The sequence below is a fragment of the Leuresthes tenuis genome, unplaced genomic scaffold (genome assembly GCF_036924035.1).
Source record: "Leuresthes tenuis unplaced genomic scaffold, fLeuTen1.0.hap1 SCAF_19, whole genome shotgun sequence".
In the NCBI taxonomy this organism is placed as follows: domain Eukaryota; kingdom Metazoa; phylum Chordata; class Actinopteri; order Atheriniformes; family Atherinopsidae; genus Leuresthes; species Leuresthes tenuis.
Genome location: NW_027325373.1, coordinates 28,718,552 through 28,734,812, shown reverse-complemented (window position 1 = coordinate 28,734,812; position 16,261 = coordinate 28,718,552). Strand labels below are relative to the sequence as shown.

Genomic DNA, 16,261 nt, shown 5'->3' with positions numbered 1-16,261 from the left:
AACCAGCTGCAGACAAGAGAGCAAGAACTGACTTACTTTAACATAAAGTATAAAGAGCATAACTCAGCATCTTCAAAGCAAGCTGCTGATATGGCAGAAGCTTTCCTGGCTGCACAAGGTCCACAAAAGAGTTAGCCAAGTTTCAAACCAAATTCAGTCCCTTCAGTGGAGGGTAAGCCAGGGGGTGGAAATGTGCATAAATTTGGAAATTCAAAGGCAGATTCTCCAACAACAAACACCAGTCGGGTTCGACAGCTGAAACACAGAGGCCCCTCAGTAAGTCACTCCTGTAGTCAAACAGGTCATCTTAAGGCTGACTGTCCAGGTCAGCATGTCAATAAAACTTGCATGTCCATTGTTTAGGTTCTCTGCTACAGGATACTAGTAAATTAGTACTCTATGGTCAGGCGCGTACCACTTATGTAGTCATTGAGAGAAAGCCTCATGTTGCCCACTTAGATTCTGGCAGCAGTCTTACCATGGTCAATCAAGAGTGCCTTCCAAGAGATGTCACATTTTCAGGTAAAGTTAAAGTTTGGTGTGTCCATAGTGATAATGTAGACTACCCTATAGCTAATGTTAATCTTCAGTCTGAGGAGCAGGAATATAAACTGCTGGGCCGTGACCTGCCCATCCTTCAGGATTTGATAGCAATGGAGGAAAAGGGGCGGCTGTAGCTCAGGAGGAAGAGCAGTCGCCCACCAATCGGTGGTTGGAAGGTCGGTGGTTCAACTGTCGAAGCGTCCTTGGGCAAGACACTGAACCCCAAGTTGCCTCCCAATTGGCATATGAATGTGTGTATGAATGATTAGAAAAGCACGTAGTTATGTATCTTAAGAGGTGCTGTGTGTGAGTGGGGTGAATGCGGCATGTAGTGAAGCGCTTTGAGTGGTCAGTTAGACTAGAAAAGCGCTGTACAAGTCCATTTACCAAAAGAATTCTGTTGTTCCATGTGAGGATTTAGTTGCAGCCACTCAGTCCTGTCACAGGCAGCCCAGTTCAGAACCAGTGAACCATCAACAGTGATGTTCCTGAAGTTGAAGATGCTAGAGATCATAGTGTGAGGAAGAACAAAATGCAGAGGAGAAAAGACAAGAACAGAAATTCCAGTTCCAGAGCCATAAAGTGATGAGCTAATGGTTCTTCCAAGTGATATAGCCCACCTGACACCACTGTAGCACTTTTGTTTGCAAAGTCCCTGAGTCAACACAGATCACAGAGTACAGGAGGTATTTATTCTTAAGAGAGAACAACTCTATTGACACAGTAAAGTTGGATAAGCTTGAGAATGGTCATCTGATCAGTGCTGAACTGCATGAAAAATAAACCTATGATGAAACGGCTCATTGGAGGATCTTCAAAGAAGGTCAGAAAAGTTCTGCACTTCTTCCAACTTCTGAGAGTGGTCTTTTATCTAAGTGGCAGGGACCCTTTGTTATTCACAGAAAGTAGGTCCTGTCACCTAAAAACTGTACATGCCAGATCGCAGTAAGAAGCTACGGGTATTTCATGTTAACATGCTTAAATAGTCGTTTGTTAGGCCTAAATCATCACAAAAGCTATGGGCTTGAGCTGTGGTAGAAGAGGAGGAAACACAGGAGAAGTTATTTCCCTCTTCGAGTGAAGAGCAGTCATTTCCAGATTTAAGTAATCTCACAGCAGAACAGTGAGAGGAGCTGGTAGCCATCAGCAGACCTCACTGCACATCTGGACCTCAAAGTTCCTGGTCACTGTGCCACTTCTGTGGAACACCTAAGCACCAGAATGTTTTTTTCACCAGGCACTTACTGGTGGTGATGACACTCTGGTAAAGGACTGCATAGACTTCGGGCCACTTAGGGATGTAGTCCTAATCCCATGACCCTATTCCATGACCGGGAAAGGGCCTAGAACATCAACAAGCACATGCTTCATGGGATCCCCCACGTAATACTGCTGCAAGAGGTCATGTGAATGCCAGGTTGACCCCCTCTGGGCAGTGAAGGTATTGCAGAATTGCATGTAATGCTCAACATCTTGGCGGCACCCTGGCCAGTAGAACTGATATAGAAGGCAATGAAGGGTCTTTGTGACTCAGAAGTGGTCTGCCCCCACGAGCCATGAACAAGCTGGGGCATTTGTGGCAACAGCCTGTGGGGCACCAGTCCCGTTCCTCCATGCACCGGCAGTCCCGACATTCCTCCTCATGTGGAAGTCAGGACATTGCACTGATGCAAGCCAGGCAAATCTGTGTTGATCAGAATCAGCTTTATTTCACCATGTACGTAGACAGATACAAGGAATTCTTTGCAGTCAGTTGTTGTCTCTCACATGCACGTGTCATAAATAATCTAAAAACAAAAAAACTATTCAATAACTGGTGACTGCTGTGGGGAAGAAGCTGTTCCAGTACCTGTTAGTCCTGGTCTGGAGGACTCTAAGGCGCCTGCCAAACAGAAGCAGTTCAAAGAGAACTGTGTGCGGGGTGAGAGGAGTCTTTAATGATGTTCCCTGTCCTCTTTTGAGTTCTGGAGCAGTACAGATACTTGATAGAGTGCAGAGGGGCTCCAATAATGTGCTCTGCAGTTCTTACAGTATGTTGCAGTCTCGTTCTGTCATTCTTGGTTGCAGCTTCGAACCAAACAGTTATGGAGGTGCACAGGACGGACTCGATGACTGCAGTGTAGAACTGTAGTGTAGAAGGCCAGAGCTGGAGGAACTGGAGAAGCTTGTCAATGGTGCAGTTACGTCTCCAATTCAGTTTGTTTATATAGTGCCAAATTACAACAAATATCATCTCAAGGCACTTAAATAATATAGTCCAATTCAAGCAAATTGGAATTCAATTAATTGTAATCATAATCCAATGAAATCCTATCAATTAATTTCAAAATAATCCATTTCATTCATATAGAGCCAATTCAAAAACAATATCCTAGCTAAGGAAACCAACAGATTGCACCGAAACTTGTCTTCAGTCCAATCTCCCGTCCTGAGCCTGTGGCGACTGTGGAAAGGAACGACTCCCTTTAACAGGAAGAAACCTCTGCTAGCCCTGGTACTTGCCAAGGAGATGAATATAAATTACTTTGCACATTCTTGGTGTTACAGCTTCATGCAACGCAACCACCCCTCTATCAGAGCACGGACGACGGTGTGTCAGAAACTGTCAACAGTTTCCGTGAGTTCATTGAAAAGCAGATAACTGAACACAACTTGTCACCGGATCATATTTTCAACATAGACAAGGTCCCCCCTTCACGTTTGACATCCCCATGGTCCGAAGTGTTATTGTGTAGCCAAATAACTGTTAACGTGTTACCTTAACATACCAAACTCTTATTCAGCCTGTATATAATAACTTGCCTTTCCAGATTAAATGTCTGTTCTTGGTCTTGGATTTTGTGAAATAAATTTCTAAATAAATGCAACTTATAGTCCGGTGCGATATATATATATATGTTTTTTTCCTCTTCATGGCGCATTTTTTGACTGATGCAACTCCAGAGCGACTTAGTCTGGAAAATATGATAAGCCAAATTATGGTTTCTAATGCAAGAAGCTAAAAGTCAATGAAGACAAGCTCACAGAGAAGATGTACCTTGTCAGCTCATGTTAAGGCTGAGACATAGGTGGTTGAACTCATTGTTCGCTAAAGGCGTTTAAAGAACTAGCCTCCTTTGGAAGAGCTCAGGAAAAAGAGCAACTTGGTTTTGAAAAAGTAGTAAAAGTGCTAAGAGTTTGAAGTCTTGCCAGTGTCTAGTACTGTACTTTTTAATTCAGATAGAATAAATTCTTATTTGGAAGGTCAACAAAGAGGAATTCTAACTTTAAATTGTGATGCTGAAACATTTGTTTCTGTAATAGTTCTACATGTATCAAAATATACTTCTGCAGATGATCAGTAGTCTATATACCCAGAGAGAACCCACGCATACACAGGGAGAACATACAAACTCCACACAGGCAAACTCCACACAGAAAGCTGGGGGCCTTTCAAACCACGAACCCTCTTGCTGTGAGGCGAAGTGCTATCCACTATGCAGCCACAACAGGCTGTATGAATGGACAAGTGTGAAAAATAGTATTTAAAATCATTACAGAATGAACACAGTTGCTGCTATTACAAAAATAGTAGGCTGCTACCGGAAAAATTGATAGTTTTGCAAATTAGTAAGCTAACAAATACCTGCCCAATATAACATGACAGCAGCACATGCAACTCACCTTAGACTCAAACTATAATTTCTAACTTGATATGGATTTTTTTTTATTCCAACAAGGTCGCACAATAACATGGAATACATATAAGCTTTTACTGTTAGTCAATTTCACTGACCAAAGTGAAATTTTAATGCCTGAATATTCTCTGAAACGCAGGCATTGCAAAGTTAATTTTCTCTCGGGTAATGGATGGGGCCTCTGCCGGGGGGTTTGGGGGCACTTGGGTGGCTCTTGGGGCCTTGGTCCGGCACATGGCCCATGTCTGGGTGGCGGGGGCCTGGCAGGGTCAAGTGGGCTGTTGCCCCTGGTTCCCAGGGGGCTCTGTCCGGGGGCTTCCTCTGCAGTCTTCTGGGTGGATGCGTGGTTGTCCCTGCGGTGGGCTTCCAGGGTTCTGTATGTGATTGCTGCTACTTGTGTTTTTTTTTTCTTTGTTTGTGTGTTTGTTTTTTCTCTGCTTGTCTGCTTTCAGGTGCTCCTGGTGGCTCTAAGGCTGGATTAACCACAGAGGCTGTGGATTGTCGTCTGTTTTGTTTTTAAAGGTATAGCAGCCGGTTGTCTGGTTTTTCATTGTTTGTCTCTTTCTAATTCTCTTCCGTTTCTTTTTCTTTTCTCTTCCTCTTTCCCTGTCCCACGGTCCAGTTCAGCACTATTACATGTTAAGTATTGTAACAAAAATAAATAAATGGATAGTTGATGGGCAAAGCAAATCGGTTTGGCATTACTGGTATTCAGATTACAATTCTGCTGCCATAATGCTGGAAAGGACAAGGGGGGGAAAAAAAGAAAAAGTTCACATTTGAGTGTGTATTAAATCTACTATCAACAGTAAGCTACTAAAAAATTATATAAATACAATATCAATCCATTTTGATTCACCAAATTAAGTCATTGTTCCAACAGTAAAGCACAACTTGCATATTGTTTTACTGTAACTGCAAAGTTTCTTTGGTTTGTCAAGAAGTTCAGATATTAATGTAGACTATTCCTTTATCTGAAAACCAGATTATGAGAGGTTAATTCAGCACTGGATTTTGGTCAAAGGGCATCAATTTAATTGGGAATTTAAAAACTTTGCTAGCTAAAAATATTCTATATAATAATACATTTAAAAAAGGTCACTGAAACAACAGTGTATTATGGGTAAATTTACTGGGAAGGAACCAAAAGGAACCAAACTCACATTCGTTCTCTAATGCCATCTTATATAAGACGAAAAGTCAATTACGGGTGTAATTTTCCTCTTTCTTTGCAACATAGGTGATGCATTTTGGCCAAAGAGTGATTTATTTTCTTTAAACAACCATCAAATATATTATTAAATAGTTCCTGATCCAGTTTCCTGTGTGCATTATTATTAGCATTCCTTGATTCACTAAAACCTAATAATAAGTTTAATATTTAAGATTGTACCACTTCGTTGTTTTATTATTGTGCAAGATTGTGTTTATTCTTGTAATGGGCATTAAAAACGTAAAGAAAGACACTCTAAAATGAACAAATAGTTGCGGATATGAGAAAAAGACATGCTGTTGAAACGCAAAAGCCTGTATGAAAGCGAGTGAGAATTCCCCGAGCTAGCCTACAAAAGCAGTTTATAAAAATTACAGTGCAGTTCAACGTAAAACTAATACAGAGCAGGAATACGACGATATGCCAGTGTTGACAAAAAAAAAAAGTCTGCTCGTCGTTTTTTGAGTTGCATATTAACGCTGTCATATTCACATTAAAGTATATTACTTAGCTCAAAGGGGCTCGTTGAGGCAGGTTCGGTCTGTCGGTGTCCGTCCGTGTGGATCACATGCCTCAAAACTGACCGCACGATGACATCAAATGGAGCCTGAATCACTCCGCAGTCACACCCATGCACTGTCACGGGCTGATCAAGCATTGTTCCCCCCGAGCCTTATAGAGAGAGAATAACGACACTCTTTGAACTAACATGGTCACATGGTTCACGAAGCCCTGAAAAGTTCCAAACAGCTCACTGCTGTCAATCGGTTTGAACGGGATGGAGCGCAAAAATTACTACTGCCCCCACAATTTTCGGTAAATATTGACCAATAATATGCATTGATTACTACACTTACTGTATTTTATCAAAGCATTATTTTTTAATAAGGGGATTATAATAAGGTCATACACTAAAAAGAAAACCAAACAGTGGAGGTACTGTATAACACCCATTTTAAAGCTCTTTCTGGTGTTCTCGACATGCTAACATGGAAATGCTATACCTTGTAATCCTATATACTTAAACATGCCAGTGGTTCAGTGCTCTGCTCCAGCTTACCTTCAGATCTACAACCTTCAACAAAGCATGCAATATTACTCTCTGTTCCCAAGATTTACTCATATTGTCCCAAATACCCTATCTGTAGGAGATGTCATTCAGTCTATTCCCCCTTTCTGGTGTCAGATGGAAAATTAACTGAATGGAAAAGCTGAGCTAAATAAATTATTTTAAAGAAGCTTTAAATGACTTGGAGGAAAAGATGTGGCTGTAGATGCTTTGACCTGGAATGAACTCTTCTTTTTACAAAATAAGTGTGTGTCAGTTGTGAAAAAAACAAACAGCTTTCAACTAAACATTTTATTATACAATGTCATCATAGAAAATGTAAAACAAGCCTTCATAAAGAAGTTATTTTACTTCTATTTATACTGTTGGGTAGCTTAATCTGCCACAATAAACTGTATTTGATCAAATTAAAGAGTTTGGACATTGTACAAATGTGCTGAAGTCCTAATGAGACAGCAGAACTGACAGTAGCACCCTTTGACAGTGACCATCTGCTGACAACTACAACAGAGAAAGGTGGACTTTTCACATGGTGAAAGTCGGCATCCTTCGGACACTATTTAGATCACTTAAGGTCTGTGTATATCCATATAATAGGAGTGAACAGGTCATAGACAATACAGCCTCTAAATAAGGCATTATCTGTCTTTATTTCACCAAAAACTGTGTGAAAATAGCTGACCATCACAGAGTACTGAGTACATTTTTTATTTATTTTTCATTTTTAACCTTTATTTAAACTCAGTGATATATTGAGGAAACAAGCTCATTTACAATATAGATTTTTTTTAATTAAAAAAAAAACAAAAACATTTGAAGACATGATTAAAACCCAACATTTAGATTTAGAATATACAATAAGCTTAACAGAAGTGACAAGGCATAGAAGTCTAATTAAAAACAGGAGCAGTAGGAAGTAAAATAAGGTGCAATTATGGATTTAAAATGTCCTAATGACATGAGTGTTGTAAGTTTCAGATGGTTTTGTAAGGTATTCCAGGTTTGAGGTGTGCAGTAAGAAAAACTGGACTTTCCAAATTCGGTGCAAGCAGAGGGAACTTTCAGTGTGAGCCCGTCCTTTGAGCGTGTATGATAAAGACTTAAAAGATACCAAACCATTTAAAAGCGATATTATCAAATCCAATATTGAGAAGTTCATTGTCAACTGTATCGAAGGTCTTTGAGAGGTCAAAAAAAGAGCTGCACAGTGTTTATTTTTATCTAAAGCCAAAATGATATAATTTAAGACTAGTGTTGCAGCGGTAATAGTGTTGTTATTCTCGAAAGCCAGATTGATGAACACTTAGGACTGAGAGAAATTTTTTAAGTTGATTGTTAACCAGTGATTCCAGCATTTTTGCCAGACAGGATAGTTTGTTTATGGGCCTCTAGTTATTAAGGTTGGCTGTTCCACCACGATTGGCGTATATCCATAAAACGGAGTGAACAGGGCTTAGACGATGCAGCCTCAAAATAAGGCATTATCTGTCTTTATTTCACCAATACTTTAAGAAGAATGAATGAATGAACGTGTGCTATAGCTCTGTTAGCACATAGCTACTGTTATGTGGCTACTTGCAGCTATAGGAGAGCTAACGGAGGGAATTCTACACAGGCACTCTACTGGGACCACTTCATCAACACCCATGGCTGCAGCACAGCTCATTCACTTGGGTAAGAATGTCCATCTTACTCAAAGTCGTCGTTTACATTGTCAAAATTTGATAAATATCCTGCCATGTTGCACAAAACTAGCAGTAGCAAACTCTGTGTAAAGTTAGTCGACTGAGTAAATAAACTGTGCTCCAGGGGGGCATGTGGATGAAGTGGTCCCAGTAGAGTGCCTGCGTAGAAATGGATATACACCGATGGATATACACCAATTGCGAGTTATCTAAATATCTTCCAAAGGACGCCGACTTTCGCCAAACTGTTCTCGGTAAGTAGATAAACGTATTTCATGCCAGAAATAAGGTCTAGGTTTGAAAATACTGGAGTTCCCCTTTAATGATTGGCAGAGGGGTCCTGTGTATATATGGTCAAATAAGTTACCAGCAGACACAAAGTGTTGATTAAAAGCAGCCCATCCATTAATATTAAGTAGGCTAGGAGGAAATGCAAGCAATAGGCTAGAGAAGATAGGAGATATAATTTACTCCTATGTTGTGAAAGATAGTAAGAGGGTTGAAAGAGTACAATTATTTAAGTCCAGACGGCAAAGAGAAATGGAGAAATTGGTTAAGGAAAGAAGAAACATAAGAAAGCAGTGGAAAAGAGCTACAGAGGAAGAGAGGAAGGGAATTAATGTTTTGCTGGAAGAATTAAGAAGCAAGCTAGCAATACTCAGAGAGCTGAATATCTATTATTAGTCTGGTGCATTTTTTTCTTGAGCACAAGTTTCTTGTGTTTACCTGAATATCAATATATATTTAACTGCAGGGACTGCAAATATCGTGTATGGTTGAAAGTCAGACATCCATATTTTCCTATCCCAAATAAAATTAACCTAGACAAGTACCAACTTTTTTCAGTATTTATGTTGAACAGCTTGATTAATTTTACCGTACTTTCAAGTAATTTTTCTTTAAAGCTGTTTTAAAGTGTTGATGAATGGTGTTTATCGGCCTTTGCAAATTTGCAGATAAAAAGAATAAAATTAATCTAAACATTGTTTATGAAGAGTTAAGGTACATAGACATCTCTGATACACACTGCAGAATTGACACCTGTGATGCAGTAACCAGGAAAATAATTCAGACTGCAAAAGATCGTTTTGAGACAGCAGATAACTGTGAAGAAGATAAAGATGAAGGCAAAAAGACGTCATCGTCTGTATTCAAGTCTGTAGCATCAGGCAAGTTAAGTACCAAATCCCATTGCACCAAGTCCTTTCATGCTCAAGGCACCTCAAAATACACTTCCAGACATTCAAGTCAGTCTTCTGCTAGCAGACAAGATGCCGCTGTTGAAGTTGCTGCCAATGATGCTACTCTAGAAGTATTACTAGAACAAGAGTGTTGCATTGAGTAAATCGAAAAGCTTGAAGCTGAAGCTGCAGAGAGACAAAGGTTGCTCCATGCAAAGAACAGACAACTGCATCGATTAGAAACAGTCAAGAAGCTAAAGGCTGCTAATACATGCCAGCAAGTGTATGATCAGAGTGAGTGCTCAGATGAAGAAATAAGCAATCTACTCCATCAAAGTGTCTGTATGATGGAAAAGGACGAAGCCAATATATAATAATCAGTTATGAAATTGTGAAAATAATCAGTTGCAGCACCATTCTTCACCACAAGCTTGGACACATTCAAAGCACATTCAAAGATAACAACACAGCAGCTCTTGTTAGAGCACTTGCAGAGTACATCATTGTAAGGCGTATGCCTAAACCTGAACCAACAATATTCAGTGGTGACCCACTCAGATTTAATGACTGGAAGGTTTCATTTCAGACACTTGTTGATCGAAAAAACATTCCAGCTGAAGAAAAGATATACTACTTGCGAAGGTATGTGGGTGGATCTGCTAAAAACGCTATAGAGAGCTACTTCCTGCTTGGTTCAGAGTCAGCCTATCACGCAGCTTGGAGCATCCTTGAAGAAAGATATGGAAATCCATTCCTCATAGCCAAGGCTTTCAGAGACAAGCTATATGCATGGCCCAAGATAAGCTCCAGAGCAGCATCGAACTTCAAGAGTTTGCTGATTTCCTTCGGAGCTGTGAGGCTGCTATGACTCAGATCAGAGGCCTCGAAGTACTTAATGGCTGCAATGAAAACCAGAAGTTACTTGCAAAAATTCCAGACTGGCTGACCTCAAGATGGAACAGAACGTCAGAAAGTCACACATTCCCAAGCTTCCAGCAGTTTGTAAAATTTCACACACAAAGCTAAAGTTGCTAATAACCCAATAACATCCAACAACCCAATAACATCTCAAAGGTTTTAAAGGATAGAGCTCTCAGAGCAAAGGTACTAGCAACCAACTCAGATGAAAAAACTGTCTCCACAAGTTGTGTCTTTTGTGAGAAGTGGGGTCACAGTCTACACAGGTGACGCAAATTTATGGATAAGACCATCTCTGAACGAGTCAAGTTTGTTTAAGGGATGAAGTTGTGCTTTGGCAGTCTGAAGTCTGGTCATTGCTCAAAGGAGTGTGAAAATAGGAAAATCTGCAATACTTGAGGAAAGACATTCAACCTGCCTCCACGACAACTGCCGCAAAGAAGAAGGACTGTCAACAAGGACTGATGGAGAAATGGAAGCAAGTAATGGCAAGAAATGGATAGCAAGTCAAGAGAAGGAACAACAGATTGCTCACAAGAAAGAGTGACAAGACGACCATGTGAGGTAACATCTAAGAGAGTTATCCAGAATTCAATGGCACCCATACATACTTCCGGCGCTGTAGGAAACGGTAGCCAGTCCAGTCGCTTCGTAGCACTGTTTTTTTTTTTCTAACGCTATTTATCTTTTTTTTTTTCTTTTTGCTTACTTCATTGAGAAGTGTTTGTCTTTTGTATATGTGTCCCATGGATACAGTGGACTTTCACACAAGCTCTCTCGTTCTAGAGAGGAGTTGCTGGCTCTCAGTAGGAGCACACATGGACAAAGGCACAACATCCCAGAGGAGCTGCATAGGAGGTACAGAGGCTGCAAGGCTGGGGCTACGCTAAAGGCTAGGCTGGCGGAAAACCGGAGCTGTCTGCTCTAGAAAACCAACGGATTTACCACAAGTGCAGCTTGTTCATCCTGACCGAGATATGGCTAACCGATAGCATACCAGACGCTAACATGGATTTGCAGGGATTTACAGTGGTAAGAGCCAACAGGGACATGAAAGCATGTGGGAAAAGCAAAGTTGGGGGACTCATTATCTACGTCAACAACCTTTGGTGTAACCCCAGCCATGTTACAGTCAAGGTAGTGTTACGTTGTCCTAATCTGGAGCTGCTAGCTGTTAGCTTGCGGCCATATTATCTTTCCCGGGAGTTTAGGGACATGATCTCCCTCTGTGTTTACATCCCTCTGAAGGCGGAAGCAGCTGCTGCCTGTGACAGGATACACAGCACGGCTGCAAATGCAATATCACGAAGCCTTCATGATGTTATCTTTAGACTTCAATCATGTCACCCTGGACTCAATCCTGGCTGCTTTTCACCAGGTTGACAACTGATCGATCGATCAGCTCTAGATCTATCTATCTATCTATCCATCCATCCATCCATCCATCCTTCCTGTGTAGTTGTCGATGATGAGCCAAATCAAGTCCTGGTGTACGCTCTCCTAGATACGCAGAGTGACACAACATCCATCCTTGACAAGACAGCAAAGATGGTTCACACTAAAAATGAACCAGTCCAGTTAAAGCTCTCCACAATGGCTTCAAGAAATACAGTGGTGCCTAGCAGAAAGCTGACTGATCTACAAGTAAAAGGGTTTGACTCAGACAAGATAGTCTCTCTGCCAGCGAGTTACTCAAGAGAATTCATCCCTGCAAACAGAACTCAAAAACCACACCAGCGACTGCCAAGGCATGGTCTCATCTTGAGCACATCACAGATTAAATCGTTCCTAGGCAGAGCTGTGATGTTTAATTGGCTACAACTGCCCTCAAGCTCTAGTACCTAGAAAAGTGGTGGCTGGAGAAAAAAAATGAACCCTTTGCGCAAAGAACAGACTTGGGTTGGAGTGTAGTTGGCTATGGCAACCAAAGTCTTGACTTTGGAGATGCTTTTGGAATAAGTCATCAGGTCATTGTGAAGCAAGTGGTACCAAGTTCTTCCAAATCTCCCAAGCGACGTGCACCAATACAGAGGTCTATGATCCTTCTAATCCCTTTATGTGACCATTGTTTGAATCCTAAGTCTTTTGTTCCAGGTTTGAACTCTGTGTTTCCCCAGATGGGTGCAAAGCAGGACAAAGGTGGGTTATCACCTACAGCATTATGAGCTTCATGCCATATCATCAAGGTGTTTTTAACAAATGGATTTAGTGTGTTTTTCTTCAAGTTCTTAAGAAAGTCAGAATACATATATGAATCTAATGCTAGCCATCTTGTGGACAATGCTTCCATTTTTACCCAAGCTAAATCTGGATATGAAAACCATAAGCGTGCAGCTCTAAGCTGGGCTGCCCAGTAGCACCATTTTAGGTCTGGTGCCCTTAGGCCTCCTCTGTCAAATGGGAGGTACAGTAGTGTAAGCCGAAGTCTTGGGCGCCTGATTTACAAAGGAACTTTGTAAGAGTTTTTTTCATATCTTGGAAGAAAGAAGGAGTAGGTGGGAGCAGGATTGATTGAAAGATATAAAGAAATTTGGTAAGGATATTCATCTTGAAAGCACTTATACGTCCAATCATAGATAAAGGGAGTAAGATCTATCTATTTAGCGATTCCCTGGCTTTTGAAATAATTGGGTCGTAATTGGATGAAATTAATGAGTTTAGATTGGGCGTAATAGTGATACCAAGATATCTGAATCCATGAGGTGCATTCATAAATGGATGTCGGACAATAGAATGGAGTCTTTCTTATTAAGGAAGAGGACAGAGGATTTAGTTTTGTTAACTCTGTACCCAGAGAACTTCCCAAATCTATCGATCACCTCAGTAAGGGCTGAAAAAGACTGTTCCAAGTTTGTCAGGAAAAGTAATGTATCATCTGCAAACAAGGCTATGCGATGCTCAATATCTGCTATCTGAATTCCTTTAATAATAGGGTGATTTCTAATGGAGATAGCAAAGGGTTCTAGCGCTAAAATAAAAAGCAGGGGGGGACAAGGGACAACCCTCTCAGGTTCCATGATGGAGATTGTATGGATTAGAGATAGAATTATTGGTCATAATTTCTGCATTTTCTTCAATGGACATATCAATTTGCTTTTGAATAATTTATAAATATCAATTCAGAGTCCATCTGGACCTGCCATTTTCTCTTCTTTCATGTGATTTATAGCCTCTGAAATTTCCTGACTTTCGAGTGTTCGGTCCATCCATGATTTGTCTTGCTCAGATATGGTGGAGATGATTGAGAAAGGGAGATTGCTCTTCCTCTAATTCTGATCGTTCTGATTCATAAAGGGTCTTATAATACATAGCAAAAGTATCGTTTATCACTACAGGATCAACAATTATATCACCGTTTGGAGATTGAATACTGTTGATGGCTCTTTCTGCATCCAACATCTTTATTTGCCAGGCTAATAACTTTCTACTTTTCTCCCCTTGCTCGTAGAATATTTGTTTCAATCTTATTAAGGAATTTTCTGCTTTAGAGGCAGAGAGTGCATTATATCTGGCTCTAAGGGTACCTAATTCCTGTGTATTGGGATTTGTCTTGTCCACCTCCCTCTCAAGTTGCTTAATTGACTTGTCTAAATTAAGCATTTCTAAATTGGTTTTATTGGTTAGTGAACTGGTGTAGCTAATTATTTGACTGTGTATATAAGCCTTAAATGCCTCCCATCTTATAGAGGTCGAAGTTTAATCCTTATCGTGTTTCTACCAATTTCAAAAAACTTGGATCATTTAGCCATTTAGGGTGGAGTTGCCATCTCAAAGTACCCCACACAAGTTTTTGGTCATTATATATAAGAGATGCTGGACCATGATCTGAGATTAAAATGGAGTCATAAACACAATCTGTTGTTCTAGGAAAGAGATCATTGTACACCAAAAAGTTGTCAATCCGTGAATGGCCTTTGGTAACATTTGCGCAGCAAGCGTATTCTTTATCATTTGGAAACAGTCTCCTCCAGGCGTCACATAGATTCAACTCTTCTATGAAATACTGCAGAGTTTTCCTACTCCGTGTATGAGCCGTATCAATGCCAGAAGAGCGGTCAAGGTGAGGAGCGATTGTGCAGTTAAAAATTAGTAATTTCCCTGGTAAAGAGGTTAATAACAGAAATGGATTTCCAAAAAATTGAGGACAGTCATCATTGGGTCCATATAAATTCACCATCGTAATATTTTCATTAAAGAGTGATCCTTCCACAATCAGATATCTTCCAGTGGGGTCTGGTAGTGTTTTTATAACTTGAAAAGAGAGAGACTTGTGAATTAATGTAATAACTCCCCTTGCATTAGTAGAGAATGAAGCAGAGTAAACTTGGCCCGGCCAACGCCTCTTTACTTTTAACAAGTCACTGGACATTAAATGAGATTCGTGTAAAAATATAACTGTTAATTTAAGATGTTTAAGCCTTGTCATAACCTGCTTTAATTTAGATAGTTTCCCTAAGCCCCTCACATTCCAAGTAGTTATCTTTATACTTGAGTCACCATACATAATTTAACATCAGAGATATAATAAGTACCGCACTGAGTGTCGTCTAAACACAAACAGTTAAAAGGCATGTGAAATGTTTGGAATGAGGACAATAAAAAACCTGGTAGCTCTATGACATTAAATTGAATTCCAATAAAGGATGAGAAGATCTCTCCCCTGCTGTCATCCGGAACTTGACAGCATTCCCCAAAAACCCCACCATATGAGAACACAACATAACGCTGGTCTGATCCTACAGAGAGGAGCAGAGTAACGATACTCAAACACATGGCCATCATCAGCCGCTACGCTAAACGGCATAGGAAAAAACACTAACGTCTCAAAAAAAGAAAAGAAAACACTCAAACCAAGCCAATTCTAGAAGAAGCCAAAAAACTCGCTTCCTCTAGATGTCTTGTTATGTCCATACAAGCTTAAGAGTTAATAAAAAAAAAAAAGTTTTAAATGCTCCCGTCGTTGTCCTCACCTTCACTTAGGATGATGCTGTCACATCATGACGGCCATCGGGGAGACTTCGGGCGAACGTCGCAGCCTCCTCCAGGGTGTCAAAGACCTGGGTCGACCTGCGTGTGTCACCCGGAGCCGGGCTGGATGTAGGATTCCATACTGGATGTTCAGGGCATTAAGCTGCCGCTTCACTTCATCAAAGCACTGCCTTTTCATGTGTGTCTCTCTGGCAACATCCTGGAAGAACTTCACCTCCTGCTCTTTAAACATCATCTTTCCTTTGGCCCTGGCTGCCCAGATCACTTTTTCTTTATCTCTATAGTTGAGGAAGTGCATGATTAGCACTCTGGGGATGTTGCGATCTTGGCAACCCTGCAGGTAGTGAGCTCGCTCGATGAAAATAAGGATAAGGGAAGAAGTCAGCCCCAAACACCTCAGGAAGCCAGCTCTCTAGAAAAGCTGCGGCGTCTCGCGCCTCTGCGCCCTCCGGCAAGTTGATGAGGCGAAGATTGTTGCACCGGCTGCGGTTCTCCTGGTCTTCCATCTTGGCGGTGAGAGACACCACCTACTTCTGGAGCTCCGCAACTGACTATTGCAAAGTAGTAACATTGTCCTCCATGCCTCCGATACACTGTTTGGCCTCCGTGAGTCTGTTCGTAAAATCGTTAAAGTCCTGGAATACCTTTAAATACCTTGTATGGCTGATAGGTCCCCTGTAACTTTTGCTGAGAAATCATCTCTCATGTCGGATAAAGCTTTCATGATCATGCTTTCCTCATTAGTTTCCATGTTGCCAGCTGCACCGTTCCTTCTTAACATATCCGAAGAGGCAGGGGCAAGAGGGTCCGCTTCAGTGGAATTAGTAGACTGGTTTGTCTCCTTTTTTTTGCTTTCTGTTTCGCATTACAAACACAAAGGATGCAAGAAGTCAAACATGATATTTTCTTTGGGCTGTTTGTGAGCATTCAGGATATTGACAGCAGGATTAGCCGTTACCTTAGCTTAGAAGGAGCAACCTTAGACG

General features: G+C 40.9%; 1 protein-coding gene across 1 annotated transcript in view; it reads right to left on the bottom strand.

The window, feature by feature from the left end:
- The window catches only part of pip5kl1 (phosphatidylinositol-4-phosphate 5-kinase-like 1), a 36,614-nt gene extending 30,564 nt beyond the window's left edge, over window positions 1-6,050 (bottom strand). The window contains exon 1 of the mRNA XM_072372086.1: window positions 5,941-6,050. The gene's annotated coding sequence lies outside the window, so the exon portion shown is untranslated. The remainder of the gene's footprint in view (window positions 1-5,940) is intronic.
- Window positions 6,051-16,261: the final 10,211 nt, after the last annotated feature.